Here is a 9,525-nt window from a genome sequence, read left to right as displayed (position 1 = left end):
ACTGACATCATCATATCCTTTTGTAAAGTCTTGCTGAGAGATTTTGACTGGCTTCTGTCTATTCTAAACATAAACATTGCTACTGTACAGGTGATAAGAAAAGAGCTTACGCTGATAAACTGTTTCCTTTTGGAAATAATTTTTTCTGGTATTTCAGCGGAGGTACCATCTCCTAAAGTCTAACTCTTTGTCTCAAATAAAAAAATAAAAACTTTTTTTTCTACCATTAGGCTGAACCTTAGCCAAAATCCAGCGACCAAATCAGATTTTCCAAAAAGAAAACAACATTGTCATCTCAGAGTGCATTAAATTATGGAACGCACGGATGATTTTTCCAAAATCATCATCGACACCCTCAAATATTATGTAAATACTTCATGTGCCAGATGTGCCTGAGGACAGCCTCTGGGGCTTATGACAAGGTAACCCAACGGCACATCTGCTCCTCTCTGCAACTGTCTTGAACAAAAGTGGAACCCTGCTGACATTCAGTTCATGAAGTAAGCCAAAAATAATGCAATAAGCAAACAGGTATGACAAGTCTCCAAAAAGACTTCCGTGATTCATTTCAAATTTAGTATCAGAAATAGACCTAGGGAAAAAAAGCCAGAACAGGCTTACACTACTCCCGTCACAACACCCGAAATATCAGGCTCCAAGAGAAATAGCACGCTATCGAGGCTATGTGCTATCCTTATAGATTTTACTCTAAACCCCAGCTTACCATATTACATAGCAACTTTTTACTGTACCAAGTTGGTACTTAAATAGCCTGTGACTACCGCTCAAGCTCTACAATGTACTTCCACATTTAAATTTTAGTGGAAAATCAAATACCACGCATTGCTTTCAAATATCAATATTATGCCTTCCAAACTGAATGTGTTTGCATGTATCAAAGGCACTTTTCCTAAGCAGGCTTTCTGCCAACAACCTGTGCTGTTCTTAAAGGTTCTGGGTGCTATCATTTCAACTACTTTGAACTTCTGATGAGCATTATCCAACCAATACTGATGATTTCCAAAAACATTATCTCTGTTTTTTTTCTAAATCGCTGAAGAAAAGCAAGTCACCAGTTTCCAAGCCAATCATGGGTCTTGTATAATCCATTACTAAACCTACAGAATGAAGTAGCAATTATTAAATTGCCAATATTCCAATATATAAGACCAACACCAACGTGAGCTTAGGACAAACACCAAAATGAAGAGAAACTTTAGATCACACTGCGTCACGTTTAAACTGAAGACAGATGGCATTAATTTGTGGGTATGCGAACAATTTCCAGGACTTGCAAGTCAGAGGCAGCCACAATGCCATGTACCATTGATTCGAAGACATTTTTCCTTATTTTAACATCTCTGAAATCTTCAAATGAATCATGTTGTAGTATAATTACTGATGTTTCTTTTTTAGTGGTACATAAAGCAATGGTGTGACTTTCAATCAAAGTCACCTTAGAGTCACTGAAAGATGACAATGTTAATATTAGCTAACATATAACTATGTACCAGACACTGCATGTGGATTATTTCATTGAATACCCACAAACTCTAAAGTGGCTCCAACTATTCTCCCCCCTACCCTTTTTTTAAGCTGAGAAAACTATGAGGTCACTCATCTAAAGGCACAGGCTGGCTCCAACCCAGCTCCTAACCACCCCACCTGGCTAGCTCCATAGAGGAAAGAAGTTGCACATCTGACAGAGCCAACCATTCCTTGGTACATGGGTCAAAGCTCGCCGTGGGCCCTCCTCTGTTTCTTAAGCCTGTTTTATAAGCCCCCCTCCCTGTTTTTTTGGAAAACAGCAAAGAAAATTCAGACCTCCAAGTATCAAGAATGGATATTAATTCAAAGCCTTTATTATAATAAAGAAGGGTTGGTAGTTACCTATCTTATAAAAAATTATATTCTTGCATAAAGAACAATTTTTTTCTTTCTATTCATCCTGAACTCAATTTACAAACAATTAACATGCACTTTTACTTCTCAAAAATAACCTATCGTCTCTAGAGAAATGACATAAAATTTTCTAGAAGCTGTACCTGAATTTTGTTTAAATCTTAGTACTTGAAATAGTCCCAAATAAAACAGCACAACACAACACTCCAGAAACATTCTATAACACAAATCAACAATGACATTTGTTGGGGTGAGTTTACATATAAAGCTACAATTTCTAATTCTTTGTTGTTGTTTTGTTTTAAATCCGATAAATTGGAATGATACATCATCAGGACAACAACTGGGGACTGGTCATGGAAGGGAAGAGGAGGGGAGGCAAGGCTCTTGTTGGGCATGCAGACATGATACCCAGGGCCCTGACCACACTGGCCACGGGAAGGAAGGGGCAGAACTGGGGTAGGGAGACAGTAGGTGTGTCAGGGGTGAGTGGGGGGGTGGATAGGGCCGCCTGGCTCTCACTTATTGTTTTTGAGCTGATTGGCCAGCCAGGCCAGGCCTTCATACAGCCCGTCCCCGCTGGTGGCACAGGTGGCCTGAATGTACCAGTTGCATTGATGCAGGGAATGCAGGCCTAACTTGTCTGTGATCTCGGCAGCATTCATAGCATTAGGCAAATCCAAAGACAAGGAGCACTGCATCCTGGAGCTCATCCTCTGCCAGCATCCTCATCAGCTCCTCCCAGGTCTCATTTACTCACTCCCAATCACTGCTGTCTACCACAAATATCAACCCTTGGGTATTCTGGAAGTAGTGTCTCCAGAGAGGCCGAATCTTGTCCTGGCCACCCACATCCCAAACTGTGAAGCTGATATTCTTGTATTCCACTATCTCCACGTTGAATCCAATGGTGGGGATGGTCGTGACGATCTCCCCCAGTTTCAGCTTATACAGGATGGTGGTCTTTCCTGCGGCATCCAGGCCCACCATCAGGATGCGCATCTCCTTCTTCCCAATCAGGCTCTTGAGGTTTCCAAAGATATTACCCATGATCACAGCAAACACTTTCTGCGGACAGGTGGGCTCGAGTGGGGGCAGTGGAAGTCTGGTTTTGGCCTGACCCCTGGTATGGAGAACTTGATTCTGTTCCTGCTCCCAGCTCCGCCACAGCGGCTGCCACCTCCCCCCTGCAATTTGTAACTCTTAGCAAAAATATTTGGCATCTTTACAAAAATACATCTTTTGCCTCACACCACTACTAAGAAGGGCTACTTACTTTTTAGAAGTTTATTAAACGGTAGCTTTCTCATCCTCACATTCAGCCTACACAAAGCCAACATTCTGAATTTTTTTTAATGGTATCAGTTAGTTGTTGGTTGCCTTCCCAGGATCCATTTTTCTGTTTCCTCTACGTGTCCCAGTCCTGTATGTTGTCCTGTATGTTGGGACACCATTACTAGATTCCAAGATGGACCCTGACTGCCCAACTAGCACATCCCACCAACCTTGCCACAGTGGTTGGTTGAGTTGGACACATGACCCAAATCAGGCCAACCCAACAATAGGATTCAACTCCAGGACTTCTACTTCAGCAACGAACTGTTGGAAAAGTGGACTTTTAACATTTCTGCTGGTTAAAGCCAGTAGCAAATCACCAAGGGAGCATCTAATAGCCAACCTTTTGATCACAAGAGAAAGAGATAGCCAAGAATGGTTCTCAGGTCACAGCATTGAGAACCAAAGAGGAACTGGGTCCTTGTCATAACTATGAACTACTTTTGGACTTTTCTGTTAATTCACTGAATAAAATGCTTTCTATTGAACCAATTTAAGCTAGAATTTCTACAACTAATATCTGAAAGCATCCTGTTTTTTAAAACTGATTTTAAAAACTCAGTGTCATGAAGTAAATACATGACAGAAATAAAAACGTGAAATTGGCTGAACAAAGGAGGCAAGGTAAAATTCAGTGAACACCCTACCTAGTTGATGACATCACTTACTAAGATGGGGTAGACTAGGATCAGAGCACCTTGCGGAATGGCTGTCGTGCAAGGAGGTGGGGATAAAATCATGAGTTATCCAGAGGCAACAGGCTGCTCCTGTACAAGAGAATGTAATACACGTTCTGAACCATAAAGACTATATATTTCCCGTTCTCAATTCTTTCAAAAAATAGTCTTCAGTTTGGTTTCTGGATCTCCCTCCATGGTTGTACACAGTTGAATCATCAGATCATGAGAAGCTCCACGTGCCCTGACAAAGACAACCAGCAATCCTCACCTATGCTCCTGGAGCTGAAGCGAGAGACGGTGAACACAGAAGCAGAGGGTGAAGGAGCCGCCATAGCCAGGAGAAAAGGCATTGTGAGCAAATCTCTTTCCAGCTCCCCTTTAGAAAAAGCCAAAATGAGGGCTTTTGTAATTAATCTGTTACCCTCTTTGAAATCGAGAAATAGCTGATACTGGAGCAGAATGGTTTTGGTTGCAAGTCACATTTAAATCGAAAAGGACACAAGGCAGCTGTCCAAACAAGAGATGCTCACAGCGTGAACTAGGATGGGGGCAACAGGCATGAAGAGAAGACATGCTCCAGATGAACTGTGGTTGCAGAAACAAGAGGGCTTGAGGAGGAGTTAGATACAAAGATGACAACATGTCTTGGTTTGGGATTTGAGCAACTAGACTTAATGAAGCGAGCAAGACTGGGGAGAGGAAGGTTTCTGGGGAGGAGGAAATCAGGAAAACTGCTTGGGACATGTAAAGTTAAGGTGTCTACTAGGCATGTTTGGGAACAAGAACATCGCCTTTCCAATCTTGCATAATCAAGGAGAAAAAAAAGCTATCTTACCAAAACACACACACACACACACACAAACCTCATCTAATTTTGTGAGTTTGTGGATTATCCTCACTAAAGCCTAGCCTAAGAGGAATTAAATCAATGTCCCATGAGTACATGTAGGCCTTTTCCTGCATAGGACTTTTGATTACTGTAAAGTATATGAATTTATTATAGTTAGATGCCTTTTCCTGCACAGGACTTTTGATTATTGTAAAGTATATGAATTTATTATAGTTAGATTAAGTGTGCTTTTGAGTATTTCTGTAACTGCACATGATATGATTATCCATTTAGGACAAGAGGAACTATCCTGTCCTAGAAAATGAGTTTTTAAAGAGTAAAACAAGTTGCATGCTACTTTTTTAAACCTAGAAATAAAAACACATACAATACAAAACAAAACACACAACACTCCTGGGGCTTGGTTTGATAGCTCACTTGAGTGAGGAAATATACTTGAGAACTCTTTGGAAACAAAGAGACACAGATAGAAGACATTACTAGTACTGATATGTACGAGTAAGCATCAAGCAAATCTCACATCTAAAATCTGTAGGTAATATATGTAGAAACACAATTCAGTAAAATTTAGAATTTTTATCCCAAAGATCTAGGAGAACAATAAGGTAATAAATTACAAGTGGTTACAACTTTTTCTATTTTTATCCAGTCAGCTAGTTCTTCTTTAGGCACAGCTAAAATTAATTAGAAAGCTCTTATAAAAAGTTTAAAACAAACATTGATCATAAATACGTGGGGAAAATACCAAGTTATTATTACTGGCTATGCAAGTTAGCATTTTTGCCTACACTTTAGGGATGGGATTATTTTCTGAAAATAGGTCAGAGATCCCCCCAAATGACATTTCAAATAAATGATATAAACTAGTGTTGTTATTAAGAACCAAGATCCCAGTCTTTCAAAGGACTCACTAGAGAAGGTAGATTTCAGGGGTGCCTGCCTGGCTCAGTCGGCAGTGCATGTAACTCTTGATCTCAGGGTCAGGAGTTTGAGCCCACATGGCGTGTAAAGATTATTTGAAAATAAAATATTTTTTAAAAATAAAGGTAAACTTTTTAAATAATTTTTTAATGTTATTTATTTTTGAAAGAGAGAGAGACAACGTGATCAGGGGAGGGTCAGAGAGAGAGGGAGAAACAGCATTTGAAGACAGACTCCAGGCTCTGAGCTAGCTGCCAACACAGAGCCCGACGTGGGGCTTGAACCCATGAACGTGAGATCATGATCTGAGCCAGAGTTGGATGCTTCCCAATGGAGCCACCCAGGTGCCCCAAAAGGTAAATTTTTAAAGAGTGAGAAGAGAGAAAGAAAAAGAAAGAGAAGAGATGAGAAGAGACGAGAAAAGAAAAAAGAAAAGAAATGGAAAGTAAAGAAAGATTGATTTCAGGACCAGATTTCTGAATCTGGAAAAAATTGGGCTTACTTAATATCATGCTGGAACATTTTTTTGAGGGGTGTGTGTATGTTTAAGTATCAGGATAAACATATTCTCTGGAAAAATAAGTTTATTCAGATCTACAAAGTATGCAGAGTTATTTTTCACTCTCCAGAACCTAGGTGAAGAAATACATATAAACACAGGTATACTCCTTTAGATGCTATTTTAGCCTTTTTAAAGTATATTTGGCACAATTATTCTAAAGTTTCAGAACACCTATATGTGAAAACAATTTTATTCAATGTACTAGTAGCTCTAAAAAATTCTTCTTTTTTTTTTAATGTTTATTTATTATTGAGATAGAAACAGAGCATGAGTGGACGAGGGGCAGAGAGAGAGGGAGACACAGAATCCAAAGCAGCCTCTAGGCTCTGAGCAGTCAGCCCAAAGCCTGACATGGGGCTCGAACCCACAAACCACAAGTTCATGACCTGAGCCGAAGTCGGATGCTTAACGGACTGAGCCACCCAGGCACCCCTCTAAGAAATTCTTAAGAGCTGTAGATTTTTTTGTTTTCAACATTTTTAATTGTTGAAAAACAATCTATTCTCAAGACGAAAGAAGGGGAGGGATCAAACAATATAAAAGGAATACAGTGAAAAGATGTCCCTCTCACCCAGATCCTCAGGCCCTGGCTCTCCCCAGAGAAAATCACGATCCGTATTTTCAGCAGAACCCTTGCAGTGATATCCTACACAATAGGTCAATAAATTTTCCCTTTAGTGTGTGTATAATATTCACTCTTCTGAATCTTCTTCCACCACATAATAATGCGTCTTAGAAAATGCTTTGTATCAGAATATAAAGCACAATCTTATTCTGTTAAACAGCTACACATCCCTGGATACATAATATAGTTTAACTAGTGGTCTATTGATGCACATTTAGGTTGTTTTCTTTCCTAATCTCAAACAATGCTGTAATGATTTTGCATATAAGACTTTTTTTTAAGTTTATTTACTTATTCATTTTTAAGTAATCTCTATCCCAAATGTGGGGCTCAAACTCGTGACCCCAAGATCAAGAGTCTCATGTTCTTCTGAGCCAGCCAGGCGTCCCCTGCATGTGTCTGTAAGAAAAATTCCTGGAGGCAGAACTGGTCGATCAAAGGGCATAGACATTTATTATCTGACAGTACCAAGCTGCCATCCTTACTCTATAGTGTGTCAATTTAGATTCTCAGCCAGCAATGGAAAAGAGCTTCTGCTTTTCCACACCTTTGTTATCATAACACATTTTCAAACTCTTTGGTCTCTGCCAATCTGCTTAATGAAAAACTGTTTCACTCTCAGTTTCAACTGGTATTTTGTTTGGTATGTTGGGTTGTGTATCTTTTCTCATGTTTGAAATTGAGTCTCTCTTTTCTGAATTGTCTGTATTCTTTGCAGATAGGTTATTGGTCTTTTTCTAATTGATTTTGAAAGCTCTTTATATATTAAGGAAGCTAGACTTTCATTTTCCTATAGACTGCATATTATTTTTCCTAGTTTGTCTTTGCATATCAATTTTTATCCATTTTTTTTCTCATAGAGTTTTCTATCCAACTAAGTCTTTTTAATAGTTTATAATTGTTTCACAGCTGATTCTTTCAGATTTCTAAAGCAAATAATAGCAATTTTGCTTTCTGCTGTCTTTCTCTAGTTAATAACAATTTTGACAGAGCATATCCCTGTATTGTTCCCAATTTTAATGGGAATGCTTCCAAGGTTTCACAATTAAAGATAAGGCTGGCTTTGGCATCTAACCCTATTTCTCCAAGGAACTTTCTGAATGCACAGAGAATTTAACAATTTGTTCTTAAGTATTAGTTTTCATGTTTATCAACAAGTTTTATAGATCTTCTTCGCTGTAAAAGCATACCATTATCTTTAGCATTGACATCATTATTTGGCAATAAGAAATAACAGGAACCTATGACCCTCTATTTACACCATGCTACCCTATAAATAATCCATAACTACTCATCAAAAGATTTAATCTGCATCAAGTCCTTGTGCGATGTGCAAAGGCAGGTATCTTGCATCACAAACAGGCAAACTGAGTCTCTAACAGATTATAATTCTACCCACCCTCTTTCTTCACTTTTGTGAGTTAGAAATCAAATTCAGACCTTCCGACTCCCTGAGCCAGTGTTTAAGCCACAAGAAAGTACAGTGTGTGGCCTTCAGAGAATCTAGCGAATGCCCAACATACAAAGGAAAACTCAGGCTGCTGTCTACAACCCGCAGCCTCTTCCAACTCCTGAAAGCAACCTCCAAGTTGGACTTGGGAGCTTAAAACATCTGAAATGCATCACCCAGCAGTCGGCAAAATAGGTTCATGCTCAGTGATACACGATGTTGCTGACATTCCTCAGCCAATTAGAATTCCTTTCAGCTGCAATGGAGGTGAACACAGCTGGAATGAGAGCGGGGCGTTCACCAGACGCAGTGATTGTATGCGATTTAAGCCTCGTTTTAAAACAATAAAAGGGTCCCCCCCCTCCCGAACTTTAATCTAAAAGTATGGAAACAACATTCCACTTAGTTTAAATATCCAAATGGATTACATTGCATCTGTAATCCTAACATTTCACTGTAATCCAACAGTAATTCTAACATTTTAAAAATATTCCCAATCACAAGGCTGGGATGTGTGTGTGTGTGCACGCATGCATGTGTGTTTCAACAGAGCTTTCCAGCTCATCTTTAAGTAGCATGCCTGAGGGACTGTGGCCAGCTAGAATGAGCGTGCAGTGGATGACAAGCCAATTTAAATTAGGGGCTCTCGCTCAATCTCATTCACTTACAGAACAACACGCAAACCCAGTCACTTAAACTTAAGTTCAGTGACAAAAATTAAATAAATAATAAATGATCACGTATTTCTAATTCTCTGCTGGTTTAAAAATATTTAACTTCCAAAATGGTTTTGATATTACAAAAATTTGATCCAAGTAAGAATCCTAAAAGTTAGGGTTTCTCAACCAGAAAATCAGAGCACTGCCAGGGTACTAAATTATTTCATCTATTTCCAAAGGTTTTTGGAACTTCCCTTTTGCTCTTGGCACTCAATAAAACACACAATTCAGCTATTTTAACATTTAACCAGTGCCCACAAACATGTTACAAAACACCCAGTTTAGTTAAGTGGATCACTGAGCTGATGTTGAAATATTATGGGTCAGTCTTTCTTTTTTTATTTATGAGGAAATACTTCTTCCCAAGTGACTCAGCCCCCAGAACCTCCCCTTACACCCAGCGCCACACGCCAGAATCCAACAATTTGACCAAATGTTGAAAATGAAAATTTGGGGACTAGAAGGAAAAACTCAAAGCTCA

General features: G+C 39.3%; 1 pseudogene; it reads right to left on the bottom strand.

Moving 5' to 3' along the window:
* Positions 1 to 2,420: 2,420 nt before the first annotated feature.
* Positions 2,421 to 2,952, bottom strand: LOC115297492 (annotated as a pseudogene).
* Between the last annotated feature and the right edge of the window lie 6,573 nt (positions 2,953 to 9,525).

This window comes from Suricata suricatta, chromosome 8 (assembly GCF_006229205.1).
Source record: "Suricata suricatta isolate VVHF042 chromosome 8, meerkat_22Aug2017_6uvM2_HiC, whole genome shotgun sequence".
Classification (NCBI taxonomy): Eukaryota; Metazoa; Chordata; class Mammalia; order Carnivora; family Herpestidae; genus Suricata; species Suricata suricatta.
Note: the sequence above shows the minus strand (reverse complement) of the source record. Positions and strands in the feature narration are given on the sequence as shown.